Source organism: Setaria italica, chromosome VI (assembly GCF_000263155.2).
Source record: "Setaria italica strain Yugu1 chromosome VI, Setaria_italica_v2.0, whole genome shotgun sequence".
In the NCBI taxonomy this organism is placed as follows: Eukaryota; Viridiplantae; Streptophyta; class Magnoliopsida; order Poales; family Poaceae; genus Setaria; species Setaria italica.
The window spans coordinates 21,195,987-21,216,068 of NC_028455.1; positions in this window are offsets into that span (position 1 = coordinate 21,195,987).

Here is a 20,082-nt window from a genome sequence, read left to right on the forward strand (position 1 = left end):
TGAGTACGGGGTACTCAGCAAGTCTTACCCGACTAACCAATATAATAGTTTTTCTTTGGAATGCATGTCAGCCTTTGGGTGTGCTTGGTTGACATGATTTTTGCCGAAAAAGCTTACTATGAGTGAGGCCTTAGTTTTGTCTTTTAATTTAGTTAAGTTGTTACCTAACCATTCTAGGTGATAACAGAAGTAAAAACAATCACAGCTGTTGATTCATACAATACTTGGCAACAGAAAATTTTATATCACATGAGTTCATGCTACGAAGCTCAACAGTGATCAAGTGCAGTCATAACCGAGAATTGCGGCGATCCGGATCAATTTACATCCTGCAGGAGAGTACCCCGATCACCAGCATTATACGACTATCCAGGTCGTACTAGCAACCTCTCGATTAGTAAAGTCAATGATTAGGAACACAACTACCCGGACCCAGGGATGCACCCCCACATGGGACCCCACGTCTGGCCCGATCTCCATGTGAGTTTCAGGCTACACCCCTGCCAATCTCCAGCACGTCAAATGCGGGTACGAAGCATTCCTGATCATAGAATTTACTAACCTACTGGGCTTTACTGGTCCCATACCCAGTAAGTGATCAGATGTTATCACTTGATCAGCGGTTAAGACACGGCCCGGTCCTTAAGCAGATTAGTAAGCAGACAGAACTACATCTCTAGCTTCTGTCTGGTTCTTATACTTCAAACTATCTTTTCTAAACAGTATATATGATCAAGAGTTTTCCCTAAGGTTGGTAAACCAAGCATGTAAGCGAGTAAGCAATTCTAGACTTGGGTAGTTTCTAGGATTTGAACAAGTGGCAAAGATGTCCTTAATTCAAGGCATAATCATACACAAGAATAGGTTTCATCCAACTCCTAGACCTAGTGCATACAATAACCAATTAACCTATAACTAGTCACATGAAATAACGACTCCAAAATAGATAGGTATAAATGCACCGGGGCTTGCCTTGATCGTTAAAAAGATTAGCAGACACCGACGGATTTGCTTCACAGGGAACAAATTCAAACACCTCGTCGGACTCCAAAGGTCCTTCTGAAAATTCCCAGTAATCCTCTTCTGGCGCTTCTGGATCTACGGTACATACATGCAGGGGTTAGAATGCAAACTTTTTAAATCACAGACTATACAACTTTCCTTCATGATAAAGTTGCAAGCCAACAAGGACTATACGACTTATCATGAATAGGTTGTAAGTCCACACACAAAAGAAACCTAAAAAGATTAACCTAGATTTTTATTTCTTAAATAACCCTTCCTATAGCTTTTTCTTTTATTTTTAGAAAAAGTGGAAATTATTTTCTAACTTGAAAATCTAATTTCTTATGGGTTAAGGATTATTTGTGATTGATAAAGCATTATTCATATTTTATACATTTTATAAATATTAAGTATTTATTTAATTACCTTAAAAGGAAGGCATTAAATAAGCACCTAAATTTTTATTATTTTCCTAGGGTGTAAAAATTTTAATGCATAAAGGAAAATAAAACAAGCCTAACAAAATTGGTTTCACTAATTTTGGACACTCCTACAAATTTCTGGGATTAAAATGGTGTAAAATGAATTTAAACGGATTATTTTGCTAAAGAAATCTAATTTTTCCCCGAAATTCCCCCGGAAAACTTTTCTTACTCACCCACACTCTACCCTCACTCGCGAACACTGGGCCCTCACGGCGCGGACCCCACCTTCCGGTTCAAACTACCCGCCGGCCTTAACCTCCTTCCGACGGGCCTCGCGGGCTGATTTCCCTCTCGCAGCCCAGCACCGGCCCACGACCCTTTTTTCCTTTTTCTTCCTTTACTTCGCGACGCCGGCCTGCATCCGCTGGGCCCCCGGCTCCTTTCCCTTCCGGCCGACCGCACGCGCGTTACTGGGCCGCAAAACGCCGGCCCAAGACGGCCGCACCGCTCTGGCCCGCGCCTTCCTCCCCCTTCTCTTACTGACATGCGGGCCCGGTGCACAGCACCTTCTTCCTCCTCCCGCCAAAAACGCGACCGGAACAGGGGGCGGCGCGGCTCGCCGGCCGGCGCCCTCCTGGTGGCGGGTCTCGACGACGACACCAACCCTAACCCTACACGACCTCGTGCGCGGCGACAGCTTCCCTGGAGACGACCGGAGCTACCTCCTCCACGGCGACGGGCGGCGACACCCTCGGCCGGCCATCGTTACCCGCGACTACGACACAACCTAGCCAAATGACTACCCCGACACCATCCTAGGACCCTAGGGACTCGACTACGACTGCTCAAGAAGGAAGAGAGATAGCGCGAGAGGGTTCTCACCGAGAGCGGGCGGTGCGACGGCGGCGGACAGAAGCGGCGGCGATACAAGGTGTCGCGGCGAGGAAGCTGAGCAACAAGTTGCTGGGGTTATTGGTGGGATGTAGGCGGAGGTGTGGACGGAAGGAATCGACGAGAGCTGTTCGGAGGTGGTCGAATTTTGCTTGGCGGCGGTGGTTGACAGAAGAGGCACGGGCGGCGGTAAAAAGAGCGGCGGTGAAAACGGCGGCGCGGGAGCGGTAGATATTCAAGCGTTTACCCCTCGCATGGCTGCCACCGTGGTCTACCCGTAGGTGTATGTGGCGAGGAGGTGGCCTAGCTTAGCTGCGCTGGCGGACAACCGACGACGGCGGCGGCGCCACGTCCTGGTGCTCAGTCACCGTCTTCTGGCGCCCGCGATCTTCAGAAGCCGACCATGGTTGATCCTTGATCCAACGGCACACCGATGCTTAAAGAAAGTTACAGATAAACTTGAATTTTCCATCTTTTGTTTTGGCTTCACCCCGAGATAATCATCAAACCGGTGGAATTTGGAGATGTTGCTCGAATTGGTTCTGAATCAACTGAATCCAAAGTTCAGTTCGTCAGTTACCGACAGTAGTGCCGACTTCAACTTGCCAATCCAATTCAGTGGCCTAAATCTGGTGTTTTCAATCCAACTTCCACCTAAACATGCTCCATATTGTCCCAATGTTCCATTTTGATCATAAACCAGTACCCTTCTTGATCTAATTTGCTCTGAATTTGAATGCAAAGTTGATGCCTAGCTGCTGTTCAGACTTAGGCAAATTTTCAAAGTTTCAGTTAACTCGTGATAAAGTGCTGACTTTGGGCTCAAATTTGACCTCCTCCCTGTTACTGTTCTTGGCCCACATCACATGATTATTGCAGTCCAAGGTTCACACTTCAATATAGTGTAGTTGTCTTGATGCGCTTAGTTGCAAATTTCTCCAGAATTCAATTTCCAAAACAGACTCTAGAGCTGTTTTCCTGGAATTCTATTTTCGGACGATGAACAGTAAACGGCAGATTTCTTTTCTTCTTCTTTCTCTGATTCTTCTATAATATTTGGCACCAATTTAGCTCCAAATTTTTGATCTCTCAATCCTAAATACTCTCATACTTGCATTCCACATGTTGGACAAATTTTTCTGAATTTCAGATTTGAAATTCGAATTTTGGTCAAAATTTGGCCGAATTTGATCCTTTTGCCATTTTTCCTTCTTTTTCTTTTGGATTTTCTTCTGAATTTTTCATGGTTACTATATTATTCCAAATGGCATTTATTACAGCCTCTCCCCCTTAACAGAATCTCGTCCCGAGATTCCTGGGGTTAAATCCTTGGGTTTTGGAATGGAAAGGAAACTGCGTCAGGTCATTTACTCTTTCTTTTTCTGTACAAAGATAGTGGGGTGGTGGTCCTTGTTCATCTGTTCCTGGCGGTTTCAAACAACTCCGGATATTTAGACTCTAAATCTTCCGCTTTTTCCCAAGTAGCTTCGTCCGGAGTATGATTTTTCCATTGCACTTTATAAAACGTGATACTCCGAGTTCGGGTATCGCGTGTCTTTTGATCCAGAATTTTAATGGGTTTCTCCTCATATGTTAGATCCGGTTCGAGCTCAACTTCTGGATCCTCTAAAATTTCTTCGGGGACTCTTAGGCATTTCTTAAGCTGGGACACATGAAATACATCATGTATAGAGGTAAGTTGATCAGGCAACGACAGTTTATATACCACGGGACCTTTTTGTTCCAGAATTTCATAGGGGCCAATGTATCTCGGGGCTAGCTTACCTTTTATTCCAAAGCGTTGTACGCCTTTCATTGGGGATACTTTTAAGTATACAAAATCTCCGACAGAAAATTCCAAGAACCGTCTTCTTTTATCTGAATAACTCTTCTGCCGGGATTGAGCTATTTCCAAGTGCTTGCGAATTTTCCGGACCTTTTCCTCGGTTTCCATAACCAAGTCCGATCCTAACTGTGTCCTTTCTCCTACTCCTGACCAATTTAGAGGAGTTCGGCATCTTCGACCATACAAGGCTTCGAACGGTGCCATCTTAATGCTAGCTTGATAGCTATTATTATAGGAGAACTCGGCTAGGGGTAAACATTCGTCCCATAGCTTAGAGAAAGTAAGGACACATGCTCTTAACATATCTTCCAAAATTTGATTAACCCTCTCTGTTTGTCCTCCAGTCTGAGGATGATAAGCAGAACTTCTAATGAGGGTAGTACCCATGTCCTTTTGCAGTTGCTCCCAGAATCTGGAAACAAACTGGGAACCTCGATCGGAGATAATGGTTTTTGGCACTCCGTGCAAAGATACAATCCGGGCTATATAGAGTTTGGCATATGCCGACACGTGGTAAGTAGCCTTAACTGGAATAAAATGAGCTGACTTAGTAAGACGGTCGACAATAACCCAAATGGAATCATACCCCTTAGAAGTGGTAGGTAATCCTACTATGAAATCCATAGAAATATCTTCCCACTTCCAAACAGGAATTTCTGAGGGTTGTAGCAAACCTGCTGACTTCTGTAATATGGGTTTTACTCTTTGACAAGTATCACATTCTGACACATATCGTGCAATTTCAGGTTTCATTCTAGCCCACCAAAATCTTTGCTTTAAATCTTGGTACATTTTATTGGTTCCGGGATGAATGGAGAACTTGGATAAATGTGCTTCTTCTAGAATTAATCTTCTCAGGTTTTTATCCTCCGGAACTACTATCCGGTTTTTGAAATATAGTCCTCCGTCTTCTTCTTGATGAAGTTCAGGAATCTTCCCTTCGGCTTTTTGCTGATAAAGTGCTTTAATCCATGGGTCTTCCTCTTGGGCCGTTATGATCCTTTCTTTTAAGGTATCTTGAATCATAACATTCTGGAGGGTACCATATTTTACTATTTCCAAACTTAATTCTCCCATTTCTTCGCACAGGGTCTTCAAGTTAGACTGGATGGTCATGCAGTGGCATTGGGCCTTTCTGCTTAAGGCGTCGGCTACCACATTAGCTTTACCAGGATGGTAATGAATTTCTAGTTTATAGTCTTTAATCAGCTCTAGCCACCGTCTTTGCCTCATATTTAAGTCCATCTGAGTGAATATATACTTCAAGCTCTTATGGTCAGTAAAGATACGACATTCACTACCTAAAAGATAGTGTCGCCATATCTTTAGTGCATGCACTACGGCAGCAAGCTCTAAGTCATGAGTAGGGTAGTGTTCTTCATGATGCTTCAACTGGCGAGAAGCATAAGCAATCACCCTGCCTTCTTGCATTAGAACACACCCGATGCCTGTTCCTGAGGCATCGCAATATACATCAAAGGGTTTTTCTATATCAGGTTGAGCTAGCACTGGGGCTGTAGTCAATAATTTCTTCAAGATTTGGAAGGATTCCTCACATTCAGGTTTCCATTCAAATTTTGTATCCTTCTTTAATAACTCAGTGATTGGTTTAGAAACTTTAGAGAAATTGGGAATGAATCTACGGTAATAACCAGCCATTCCCAAGAAACTTCTTACTTCATGAACAGAAGTTGGTGATTTCCAATCCAATATATCCTTGACTTTTCCGGGATCTACTTCAATTCCTTTTTCGGATAGTATATGCCCAAGAAATGGAACTTTCTTCAACCAAAATTCACACTTACTAAATTTGGCATAAAGCTGGTGTTCCCGGAGTCTATTTAGAACAATGCGCAAATGTTGTGCATGTTCCTCTTCATTTTTAGAAAAGACAAGGATATCGTCTATAAAGACAACCACAAATTTGTCCAGTTCCGGCATGAATACTGAATTCATGAGATACATAAAATGCGCTGGGGCATTTGTCAATCCGAAAGACATAACCAAATACTCATATAGTCCATATCGGGTGGAAAAGGCTGTTTTTGGTATGTCTTCGGGTTTTATCTTAATCTGGTGATACCCTGACCGAAGGTCGATTTTTGAAAAGACCTTAGCTCCAGACAATTGGTCGAACAACAAGTCAATCCGTGGCAGCGGATACTTGTTTTTGATGGTTACCGCATTCAAGGGACGGTAATCCACACATAGTCTTAAGGTACCATCTTTCTTTTTAACAAAGAGAGCTGGGCAACCCCATGGTGAAGTACTGGGTCGGACAAAACCCTTATCCAACAATTCTTGGAGTTGGGTTTTTAATTCTGCCAATTCTTTAGGTGGCATTCGATACGGTCTTCTAGAGATAGGGGCGGTGCCGGGTTCTAATTCAATAGTGAATTCTACCGCTCTGTCAGGCGGTAGCCCAGGCAAGTCTTCTGGAAATACATCTAAGAATTCATTGACAACAGGAATAGATTCTAGAGTCACTGCTCTAGTCTTTTTGACCATCTGATCTAAACAGGGGGAAACGGGTAATTGGAGTTCGAAAGAATGGCCCTGGTCATCTTTCAGGCTAACAGCTCGGGTAACCACATTAATTTGTACTTCATGTGCTTTCATCCAATTTACCCCCAAAATAATATCTATTCCTTGATCTTCCAGAATTAAGGGATAAGCTCCTACTTTATTTCCTTCTAGATTTAAAATCACATTGCGAGCTACTTGATTGGTATATTGCGTAGCACCAGTAGCTTGAATAGCATATTTGATATCTAGAGTATGAGCTTCTAGTTGATGTTGTGCGACAAACTCTTTACTTATAAAAGTATGTGATGCACCAGAATCAAATAAAACCATAGCAGGATAATTGTTAACAAGGTACATACCTGCTAGGATTGGCTCCCCTTCTGGAATTTCTTCTACAGTCATATAGTGAGCTTGTCCCGTCTTGGTGTTGACAAACTTGCGACGGACAAACTTTTGTCCAGAGCCTTGGCCTGAGGTTTGAGCTTTTAAGTTCGCGTTTCCCCCAAATCTGGGAAAACGACAGTCTCGGGCGAAATGTCCTGGCTTCCCACAATTGAAACAAACCTGTGGGGTTCCTGAAGGAGTAGGGTTACGAAATCCAAAGGATGGTGCAGTTCCAGGACGAGGAGCAGCACTGGGAGCTCTGGCATTCCAGGACTGGAAAGGTCTTTGCTGGAATGAGGGACGATACATGGGTCGGGGAGGACCTCTATATACCATCCTCATCCTCTGAGGAGCATTTCCGAAATTTCCAGAAGGAACAGCCTTCCTCTTTAATGCCTCTTCTTTTTTCAATGTTTCATCTAATGCTTTCATCTTTTCTTCTGCGGTAATGGCTGTGCTTACCGCGGAACTGTAATCGGCGAACGTGCAGGTGGATAGCTTCTCTTGCATTCTGGTATTGAGCCCTCGGAGATAACAATCCCTCTTTCTGGTTTCAGTATTAACATGCTCTGGAGCATATTGAGCTAAGTGGTCAAACTCATTAGTATATGCTAGAATGCTGCGTGTGCCTTGCTGTAACCCCAAGAACTGTTCTAGCTTCATCCTCATGACGCCCTCGGGTATAAACTGTGCCCGGAAGGCCTCCTTAAAATCTTCCCATGTGACTTCCCTTCCCGCTGGCTGCCTAGCCAGATGACTGGTCCACCAAGTTGCTGCGGAACCCTGAAGCTGAAGCCCCGCAAACTCGGCCTTCTGAACGGCAGTACATTGGGGGATTACTCGAAATTTCTGCTCCATGGCCTGAAGCCACTCATTAGCTTCCAAAGGATGCTCAGCTTTTAAAAATACTGGGGGACGTGTTTCCAGAAATTGGGTGTAAGACACCCCCTGCTCCGGCTCTCTTCTACGCCCACCGTTGCCGGTATTCTGTACTATCATCTGGAGTAAGCGGGCTTGCTCTGCCCCGGAATTCATTAAACTGGCTATTGCGTCAGCCAATGTAGGTGCTCGGGGTAAATCCTCTTCTTGTCCTCCGGAGCCTGAAGCTCGGATTTCTCTGGGATCCGTCATGCTGTCAAGAGTAACAAGGTATTAATATTTATGGTGCATTCTCATTGACGACTCGTTGCATACTAACATATCACACATCATGCTCATACACAAACCATACTTATGTACATACTTATTTATATTACATGCCTAGGAGTTAATATTTACAAAACCCCTTGGTACCACTTGTCCATCACTCATATCTTACAAGAATATATTACAACATATTCCAACCAAGTCCACGTTAACCGTCATAAGGAAAGATGCCCAGTTCTTCAGCATTTAAGCCCAATCGTGCCATGGCTTCTTGCAGGACGTCTTGGTCCACGGTCATCAAAGTTTGCCCTGGGGGAGCAACAGGTGGAGCTTGATTGACAGAATTCTCGCTTCCGGACTCCGGTCCATAATCACTCCAAGTGCGAGAAGTATCAGAGGTGCTGATTCCAGAATTTCCTTCCATCTCTTCTGGCTCCTCTTCTTCTTCGCCTTCCTGTTCTTCTTCTCCCCACTGCTGCATGGGACCATAGCCCTGAGGATCTAGTCCATCGGCATTGGCATTGGCCCACGCAAACTGCTGATTACCCGCAGGGACTTCGCCCTGATCATCTTCCATATCCACATCAAAGCCTTCTAGATTCTCGTGAGCATATAAATCTATTTCAGGTTCTGCCGGTGGCACTGGATCTTCTTCCATTTCTAGCACAGGCACTAGCTGATCTGCTTCCTCCGGGTTTTGAGGTTGAGGCTCTTCTGGTGGGGGAGGTGGTGGGACATTGATCATATTTTGTGCTGGTGCTTGAGCTTGCATTTCTTCCAGGGCTAGACGAAGTGACAGAATCTCGTCTAGCTGCTGAAACCTCTCCGCTTCCAGCCTATGGACATTGGATTCAGCTTCTTCTCTTGCTCGATCCGCCATGCTTCGACTTGCTTCAATAAATCCTTGCAGTGCCCGAAGTTTCTCTTCATAATCCTCAATCCGCCTGGACTGCTCGCGCATTGCTTTCTCCATCTCGTGCTCCCTTGCCATTGCTGCTTTCTTGTACATTTCTTTATCATACCGGGCACCCATTGCTTCCATCCTAGTATCTTCGTTCTTCTGTCTCTGATTGTAGTATTCCCGGATACAGGCTTGATGTAGATTGTACATAGCAGTCATGTAGTCCGAAGCAGTGGCTACCAACACATCGTGCTCTACACGAGATGTGTTCTTCAAGGCTTTGATTCTCCGCTTCCATATTCCGTCATCTTGATGTTTAATTGGATAGAATCGAGCAGAGCTCGATCCTATTTCCACCTTATGATTCTCACACAGCTCCGTAAGAGCTGTCATGGCTGCCCTTTCTATAGTATCATGGAATTCGAAACCTGATTCCATTACTTCCTCCAGGCGCCAATTAGGATGGTTATCATCGTCTGGAATATGCACATACACTGTGCAATATTGCTTATGTCCAGTATCTTCCTTCCTCCAATAATACTCTGGGGGACTATGGAAGCCCAACTCTCGTAGTGTCTTCCAGAGTAACTGCACAAACCCTGGTTTATCCAGATAACGGCCACGAGTCCACCCATCTCTATCCGTGTAACCTTCTTCGAACATCCTATAAAAAGAAACGAGATCAGGTCTAGCGGCACTCACCAAACCCAAAAGTTTTTAAACATGCAATGCAATTATGATGCAACGATTCCTACGTACTTTCAGACTCATATACACACTCGTAGAAAAAAAATTGGTGGCATCGTAATCTCTCCCTGATAAACTACCGAATACTAGCGACACGCAGCAAACAGTTAGCATCTGCAAAACAACCAACCGGTTAACACTACTGCCACCTGTGACTCTTTTTATTATTTTAAAATAGAGTCTCAGCATTTGAAAGGCAATATTTGTTGATTATCCCAACCTACGGCTCTGATACCAGCTGTGGCGGAACCGCCCAACTTAAGCTGGTTTAAGTGCGTCTAATTGCTGTTGGAGCAGCAATTATCCGAAACGTACTTAAAACAGCATAAGTCCGGTAGTCCGTCGAGTGTCCCTAGGACTCCTCGAAAGATCCACGGCGTGTTTCATCACCATACATCAGGATAATATCCGCGATGGGATAATATCAACAAATATTACATTTTTACATACATAAGTAAGAGGTACGAGTTATTACAAGACTTCCGGTTGAAACCAACTTAGTGATGCATAGTTAGACAAGCTCTAAGATTAACTTAAGTAGTTTAGGAGAAGATGCGTCGATAACGGTTTTCTAGAGTATTGAGAGACTCGGGTCAATACTCTAGGCCTTCGGGGCCTCCTCCTCGACAGCTTCTTGGGTAGCTTCTGAAAGATAACCACAAGGGGATAACCCTGAGTACGGGGTACTCAGCAAGTCTTACCCGACTAACCAATATAATAGTTTTTCTTTGGAATGCATGTCAGCCTTTGGGTGTGCTTGGTTGACATGATTTTTGCCGAAAAAGCTTACTATGAGTGAGGCCTTAGTTTTGTCTTTTAATTTAGTTAAGTTGTTACCTAACCATTCTAGGTGATAACAGAAGTAAAAACAATCACAGCTGTTGATTCATACAATACTTGGCAACAGAAAATTTTATATCACATGAGTTCATGCTACGAAGCTCAACAGTGATCAAGTGCAGTCATAACCGAGAATTGCGGCGATCCGGATCAATTTACATCCTGCAGGAGAGTACCCCGATCACCAGCATTATACGACTATCCAGGTCGTACTAGCAACCTCTCGATTAGTAAAGTCAATGATTAGGAACACAACTACCCGGACCCAGGGATGCACCCCCACATGGGACCCCACGTCTGGCCCGATCTCCATGTGAGTTTCAGGCTACACCCCTGCCAATCTCCAGCACGTCAAATGCGGGTACGAAGCATTCCTGATCATAGAATTTACTAACCTACTGGGCTTTACTGGTCCCATACCCAGTAAGTGATCAGATGTTATCACTTGATCAACGGTTAAGACACGGCCCGGTCCTTAAGCAGATTAGTAAGCAGACAGAACTACATCTCTAGCTTCTGTCTGGTTCTTATACTTCAAACTATCTTTTCTAAACAGTATATATGATCAAGAGTTTTCCCTAAGGTTGGTAAACCAAGCATGTAAGCGAGTAAGCAATTCTAGACTTGGGTAGTTTCTAGGATTTGAACAAGTGGCAAAGATGTCCTTAATTCAAGGCATAATCATACACAAGAATAGGTTTCATCCAACTCCTAGACCTAGTGCATACAATAACCAATTAACCTATAACTAGTCACATGAAATAACGACTCCAAAATAGATAGGTATAAATGCACCGGGGCTTGCCTTGATCGTTAAAAAGATTAGCAGACACCGACGGATTTGCTTCACAGGGAACAAATTCAAACACCTCGTCGGACTCCAAAGGTCCTTCTGAAAATTCCCAGTAATCCTCTTCTGGCGCTTCTGGATCTACGGTACATACATGCAGGGGTTAGAATGCAAACTTTTTAAATCACAGACTATACAACTTTCCTTCATGATAAAGTTGCAAGCCAACAAGGACTATACGACTTATCATGAATAGGTTGTAAGTCCACACACAAAAGAAACCTAAAATGATTAACCTAGATTTTTATTTCTTAATTAACCCTTCCTATAGCTTTTTCTTTTATTTTTAGAAAAAGTGGAAATTATTTTCTAACTTGAAAATCTAATTTCTTATGGGTTAAGGATTATTTGTGATTGATAAAGCATTATTCATATTTTATACATTTTATAAATATTAAGTATTTATTTAATTACCTTAAAAGGAAGGCATTAAATAAGCACCTAAATTTTTATTATTTTCCTAGGGTGTAAAAATTTTAATGCATAAAGGAAAATAAAACAAGCCTAACAAAATTGGTTTCACTAATTTTGGACACTCCTACAAATTTCTGGGATTAAAATGGTGTAAAATGAATTTAAACGGATTATTTTGCTAAAGAAATCTAATTTTTCCCCGAAATTCCCCCGGAAAACTTTTCTTACTCACCCACACTCTACCCTCACTCGCGAACACTGGGCCCTCACGGCGCGGACCCCACCTTCATGTTCAAACTACCCGCCGGCCTTAACCTCCTTCCGACGGGCCTCGCGGGCTGATTTCCCTCTCGCAGCCCAGCACCGGCCCACGACCCTTTTTTCCTTTTTCTTCCTTTACTTCGCGACGCCGGCCTGCATCCGCTGGGCCCCCAGCTCCTTTCCCTTCCGGCCGACCGCACGCGCGTTACTGGGCCGCAAAACGCCGGCCCAAGACGGCCGCACCGCTCTGGCCCGCGCCTTCCTCCCCCTTCTCTTACTGACATGCGGGCCCGGTGCACAGCACCTTCTTCCTCCTCCCGCCAAAAACGCGACCGGAACAGGGGGCGGCGCGGCTCGCCGGCCGGCGCCCTCCTGGTGGCGGGTCTCGACGACGACACCAACCCTAACCCTACACGACCTCGTGCGCGGCGACAGCTTCCCTGGAGACGACCGGAGCTACCTCCTCCACGGCGACGGGCGGCGACACCCCCGGCTGGCCATCGTTACCCGCGACTACGACACAACCTAGCCAAACGACTACCCCGACACCATCCTAGGACCCTAGGGACTCGACTACGACTGCTCAAGAAGGAAGAGAGATAGCGCGAGAGGGTTCTCACCGAGAGCGGGCGGTGCGACGGCGGCGGACAGAAGCGGCGGCGATACAAGGTGTCGCGGCGAGGAAGCTGAGCAACAAGTTGCTGGGGTTATTGGTGGGATGTAGGCGGAGGTGTGGACGGAAGGAATCGACGAGAGCTGTTCGGAGGTGGTCGAATTTTGCTTGGCGGCGGTGGTTGACAGAAGAGGCACGGGCGGCGGTAAAAAGAGCGGCGGTGAAAACGGCGGCGCGGGAGCGGTAGATATTCAAGCGTTTACCCCTCGCATGGCTGCCACCGTGGTCTACCCGTAGGTGTATGTGGCGAGGAGGTGGCCTAGCTTAGCTGCGCTGGCGGACAACCGACGACGGCGGCGGCGCCACGTCCTGGTGCTCAGTCACCGTCTTCTGGCGCCCGCGATCTTCAGAAGCCGACCATGGTTGATCCTTGATCCAACGGCACACCGATGCTTAAAGAAAGTTACAGATAAACTTGAATTTTCCATCTTTTGTTTTGGCTTCACCCCGAGATAATCATCAAACCGGTGGAATTTGGAGATGTTGCTCGAATTGGTTCTGAATCAACTGAATCCAAAGTTCAGTTCGTCAGTTACCGACAGTAGTGCCGACTTCAACTTGCCAATCCAATTCAGTGGCCTAAATCTGGTGTTTTCAATCCAACTTCCACCTAAACATGCTCCATATTGTCCCAATGTTCCATTTTGATCATAAACCAGTACCCTTCTTGATCTAATTTGCTCTGAATTTGAATGCAAAGTTGATGCCTAGCTGCTGTTCAGACTTAGGCAAATTTTCAAAGTTTCAGTTAACTCGTGATAAAGTGCTGACTTTGGGCTCAAATTTGACCTCCTCCCTGTTACTGTTCTTGGCCCACATCACATGATTATTGCAGTCCAAGGTTCACACTTCAATATAGTGTAGTTGTCTTGATGCGCTTAGTTGCAAATTTCTCCAGAATTCAATTTCCAAAACAGACTCTAGAGCTGTTTTCCTGGAATTCTATTTTCGGACGATGAACAGTAAACGGCAGATTTCTTTTCTTCTTCTTTCTCTGATTCTTCTATAATATTTGGCACCAATTTAGCTCCAAATTTTTGATCTCTCAATCCTAAATACTCTCATACTTGCATTCCACATGTTGGACAAATTTTTCTGAATTTCAGATTTGAAATTCGAATTTCGGTCAAAATTTGGCCGAATTTGATCCTTTTGCCATTTTTCCTTCTTTTTCTTTTGGATTTTCTTCTGAATTTTTCATGGTTACTATATTATTCCAAATGGCATTTATTACAACATCTTAGCAGAAATGAACACGGTATGCAAGTTCAACAAGTAGCAGAAGTCATCTATGTACAAAAATTCTTTCATTACCACTACAGAAGTTGTTGAACTTGAAGACCGTGATCATCTCGCGAGGATGTCCTCAGCTGGGCGGCACCGCACTTCGTCATGAAAGAGATTAGATGCTACAGAAAAGTTGACACGGTCACGATGTTCGTATCCACTCTTTCTCGTAGAATCGAACCTCCTTCTTGACATACGTTGCTGCTCGGCGGAGAACATTCTCGCTGAAATGAACACGGTATGCAAGTTCAACAAGTATGGATTTAAAAAACCATATTGAATTTGATAAGATAAACCGTCTAGACAAGGTAGCATCATTTTTAAACCACTGAAATAATGCATACTATATATGACACATCAATCTCCCTCACATTCTAGCTCAAAATACCTCTCCATTTTTCTACTTCATCATCACATTGTAGCAAATAATCTTTCCATCTCCAAAGCATAAATCAAAGCATAACACGAGGATGAAGTAGCAAACCTTCGCAACACTTGTGTTGGCTGAGTCCAATTCCCACGAAAATGAGGGAAAAAACTTCGGGCAGCACCTCCCTTGCTTTGGCACCACCGGAGAGTAGGTGAAGCTCAGCTCTCTATCAATGTGCTGGACTGGCTCGGGCTGGAGGAAGAAGAAAGTCTCTGTCTCGGGATATAGTGGGGGATGAGTTTTTATCCCGGTTAAAAACTCCAACCGAGACAAAAGGAAACACCCTTTTATCCCGGTTGGAGGCACCAACCGGGATAAAAAGGTTAGTCCCCCAGCTAGCCGTTGCAACCGGGACTAAAGGGGGGCCTTTAGTCCTGGTTGCAATTACCAACTGGGAGTAATGCTCCCCTCCAAATTTCCCCACCCCGGCGCACCCCCTTTTGTCCCGGGCCAACTTTAAACCAGGACAAAAGGGGTCGGATCGAAAGCCAATTCTCTACTAGTGATAGAAATCCAGGTAAGGCAGCTAAAGGAGGGCAAAGGTGACTTTTGGAATGGTAGGGAAACACAGCTCAATCACGTCCAGTCAAAGCGATGAAACACATATGTGAGAATGTTCCCTAGCGTACAAAAAATGCATTTGGCTCCAGCTGAATGGAGGTGGTTGCAGGCTGATGCTTCATGTCCAACTGGCGGTTCTCCGCCCTAGGCTCTCCTTCTAGGCGAGCTGCTCCTGGACCTCACCGCTGGTCGAAGGTGGAGGCTAGTGTGGCCGCAGAGGAGGAGCAAACAACGTTTTGCCCCTTGATCGCATTAGTAACTGACCTTCCATCCAGGTATTTTTTAATTCCGAGTCCAAAATGTGCCACCGAAGGCCACCACCCAGGGGAGGGATTTAGTCCTAGTTGTAAAGACCAACCGGGACTAAAGCTCCCTTTAGTCCTGGTTATAATGGCTATAAAAAATCACACCAACACCCTCCCTTTTGTCCCCGTTAGAAATTCCAACCAGGACAAAAGATCCCTCCTTTTGTCCCGGTTGGAAATTCCAACCAGGACAAAAGGTACAGTCCCGGTTGGTAATTCCAACCGGGACTAGGGGGCCATTAGTCCCAGTTGGTGGCTCCAACCAGGACAAAACGTCCTTCCCCACGTGCCCCCCTCTCTCCACACATTAATTATCCTCGCAGGCACTCCTCTCCTTCCTTATCCTCGCAGACCTCCACCGGCGCCTCTCCTCCTTTTTCCTCTCTGCACCGCCCCCTCCCCCTCTGCTGCCCCTCACTAGCAATGAGGAACGGCAGCGGGGCGAGGGCAGGGTAGTGGCGCAGTCGAGTGGCAGGTGGCTGAGCAGCGGTCGATGGGCAGAGCGGAGCGGAGGCGGGTGGCGGCGGCGGCAGACAGAGCTGAGGTGGGTGGGGGCGGAGCGGAGGCAGAGAGGAGGCGGGCGGCAGCAAGGCGGAGGCGGGTGAGGGCGAGCGAGCGGTGGGCGGGCGGCGCGAGCGACTGACCCGGGTGGCCCTTTTTTTATTTTTTGGAAACTTTTTAGTCCAGTTGATAACACCAATCGGTACTAAAGGGGTCGGTTGCCCTGGGTGGATGTTGTCTTGAAAATTTAGTTCCGGTTGGTTTTTCGGGATCTATGACCCTATACAACCAGGACTAAAGCCGCGTTTTCCACCAGTGATCGGTGGAAACATGGAGGGCAGGGGGTAGAGCCAAGTGGATGCATGGGTATTCCCAGGAAAACCGAACAACTTTAGCAAAAGATAGAGTATATGTATGGTATATGCATGTGTATACTCTGTGTATATGCAGATAGGGAGGTGAGGGTGGCATTTGTGCAGGTGAGCGTGGTGCTGTTACTGCGGATTTCTATCGAGGCGGTTCTGTGTTAGTGTTGTATAGGGATCGGGTAAGAAGGGCATGTGCTCCAGCAGGTGACAAATTAAAGGAGAAGGTGAAGGTTTACCACGTGGTGCGCACTATGCTAGAAAGCTTTTGTGCTGGCGGATAGAACAAGTTTGTGCTGGTGGAAGTCCCACCCGCCAGCAATCTTGAGCCAGCACAAATACCGTGTCGTTGTCAAGATCGGCGGATCAAGACTTAGACTAGTAAATTTCTTTTATGCGCGTAAAGCCTCAGGTGGTGGCGTGGGAGACACGGGTTTAGACTGGTTCGGGCAAAGGAAGCCCTACGTCCAGTATCGAGGGTGCTCGTATTGCCCACGCGGGATTCTGTAGTAGGGGTTACAGATCGACGAGAGAGGGACTGGTCCCAAGTCTCTTTCGTGCTTGTGCTCTCAGGGAGAGTCGTTGTGTGCTGAGGCTTGTGGGAGAAGAAGCCTCCCCCCTCCGGCCCTGGATTCCTCCTTTTATATCGCAAGGGGGGTGGCCGGAGTTACAGCTGGGATCGGGTGAGGAGGACCGTAAAGAGTAAAGCGTGGAATGGTAAAAAATACAGCAGGGAGGAGGGGCGAGTCCCTAGACGCCCGACGCCTCTGCCGGCTCCTGGCGAATGCCGGCGTGCATGCCGGAGGGGGAGGCGGCCGTGTGCCAACTGTTGTTGCTCCCTAGCTCCTTCAGCGCCTGTAGGCATCGGGTCATGATGAAGGCGTTTCGTCGCTATCCTGATGTCTGTTGGGGAGGACGGTGGATGCCACCGTTCGGATGACAGCCCCCGAAGAGAGGGTGTCACATCCTTACTGCCGGGCGCACGGGACCCGAGGGTACGCGGGGCCTGAGGACAGGCCGGTCTTTCCTCCGCTCCGGCCGGCGCAGGCCATGAGTACCCTGCGGCGAATGGGAGTCAGCCGCCGGCACTGTAGATTGCACAGTGCGGTCTTGCACGGGTACTTGCGACGGGTTGCGTGAGGAGCGTGGTCGTCCCTTCCTTCCGCCAGGCCTGCGGCGCATTTATGGCGAGGCCGATGGGGGGACCCACAGGATTTTGTCTGTCTTGCCCACCTGGACCGCATCCGAGGGGGATGCCTGCCCCGGGGGCCCCAGCGCGCCCGACCCCTCCGCTTGGGGTCGGACGAGGCGGAACCTTGTGGCGAGGGGTCGGGTGCCCCCGACCCCGGGGCCGCAGTCGGACGAGGCGGAAGCCTTGTGGAGGGGGGTCGGGCGTTCCCGATCCTGAGGTCGTGGTCGGGCGAGGCGGAGCTTTGATCTTGCTTAGGTGGGCCCGGGTCTCCGCGTTTGCTCCTTTAAGCGGTATCTTTGGGGATCGTTAATATTTCCCCCCAACAGTAGCCCCCGAGCCTGTGGTGGAGCAGAGGTGCTCCTCCGGAGGCTTCTTTCGCTGTTTCGCCGCGGGCTCTGTTTTATGGCGCGCTTGTTTTGTCTCAGCTTGGCCGGGGAACCTGCGAATTGTGACCACACGCGTGGTCATTGGTTGCGATGCTGGCTCCCGAGCTCCTGCTCGTTGCTGGAAACCGATCGGGAGGCTAGATCGACTTTTGATCGTTGTCCCTCAAGCGTCCGTTCGCTAGGACGGAGGGGTTGAGCCGGGCCACGTTATCCGCGTTGGACGAACCGTGGTGCTCGTTTGAGCTGCAAACGGGTAGGTTCGAGTGGAGTCCCGGTCCCCGTTCGGAGGGGTCCGGCTCGGGCCAAGCTGGTGGCGCACTCCAATTTCCCGCTGGCCGGTTCATATAGTTTCCGGATCCGTTCGACCGGATCTGGGGGCTCGTTGCCTTTCCCCGTGGAAAAACCATGAACTTTATACCGGGCGGGACTCGAACGTGAGGTCGGGACGCCCTTTGGCTTTCGTTCACCTGGGTGTTGGCCGCTAGCGGACCCGTCCCTTCTCACCCCTTGCTCGGGGGATGTCCTGAGGCAGCTGTCGAACCCGTGTCGGGCTAGCTTTCGAACCTCTAGACCGTAATGGGCCGTAGGGGCGTTTTCAGCCCCGTATCCCTTTCTTACCTCCCTGTGGGCCTTGGGCCGGAACGGAGCGGTCGTTGTGTCTGGGCCGAACGTGGAGGGCGTCGTGGGCGCGCCATCCGGGAGGTGGAGTTATGGGGAGCGCCGTCCCGCGAATCGAGGAGGATAGGATGTTTTCACGGCCGATCATGCGCGCGGTTTTCGAAAAGGAAACGGGCGTGGCAGGGGCGTACCTGGCGCTGCATTTATGGCGACCGGGGCGTTGATTTGGCTTCCCCGGTACGTTTCCTATAAAAGCAGGAGCTCGCCGCGCCGGTTCCGCCTTCCTTCCGCATTCGAGCCTTCTTGCCTTCCAGCCTCACGCTCAGTTCATCCGCGCTTGCCTCGTTTCCTTCGCTCCAAGCCGCGCGCTCTTCTTCCCGTCTCCGTCGATCTCCTCCCTCCTCCGGCGATGCGTTCCTGGGGGGTTTCTCATTTCACCTCCTCGCGCGCTGAGGGCCTGGTGCGGAAGGGTCTCCTCTGCGAGAGGACGGTGGCGGGCGAGTGGGAGCTGCCGGGGACGGAGCAAGTTCCGACGCCTCCCCCCGGCTATGTCGTCTCCTTCGCTCACTTCCACGAGCGGGGGTTCGCTCCTCCCCCGAGTCGCTTCTTCCGCGGGCTCCTCCACCACTATGGGCTCGAGCTCCAGCACCTCAACCCCAACGGGATCCAGCACATTGCGGTGTTCATCGCGCTGTGCGAGGGATTCCTGGGCATCGAGCCCCACTTCTCACTGTGGAAATACTTTTTCACAGTGAGTTTGTACCAGAAGTCGGGGAAAGCCGGGAGCCAGCAGCGGTCGCCTCCGGTGCCGATCGGGTGCGCCGGGATCCATCTTCGTCATACTCGCTCCAAGGAGTATATGACGATGAAGACCTCGGCGTCCCACAAGGGGTGGCACAACCAGTGGTTCTACGTGAAGAACTACCCGAACTCCCCCCTGCCGGCTTTCACCGGCCGTACCATCGACGCGGCGCCGGATGTATGGGCGTACGGGCCGGTGGAGAAGGAGAAGAAGCGGTTCTCCGACCTGCTGCAGGCCATGGAGCAGCTGAAGAGGAACGGGCTCACCGGCGCCGGGGTCATCGGAGCGTACCATGCCCGACGGGTGGCGCCGCTGATGCTCTGGATCCGACCGCTTGGCGCCATGGCCCCTGACGCACCGATTGAGGGCACCGCCCTGGCGACGGGCGCACTTGCCGCCTCCGAGATCCGACAACGGCTTCGGGAGGCGCTGGAGGATAAGGACGTCGAGTACCCGATTCCCGGGCACCCGCCGATGCGCCCGGAGGCGGGCTTCATAGACCTGGTAAGGAGTTGGGGCATCATCTTCCTTTCTTTGTATCCTGCTATTTGTCGCTCTGACGCGGAGCTGTTTTGTGTTTGCAGGGCTCACTAACCCGGGTCGCGGACTCCCTTCCGCCGGTGCCGAAAGATGCCGAACGGAGAACTCGCAATAGTCTCCAAGCCGAGGCGCAGAAGCGCCGCAAGGACAAGGAGACGGCGAGGAAGCAGAAGAAGGCCGCCAAGG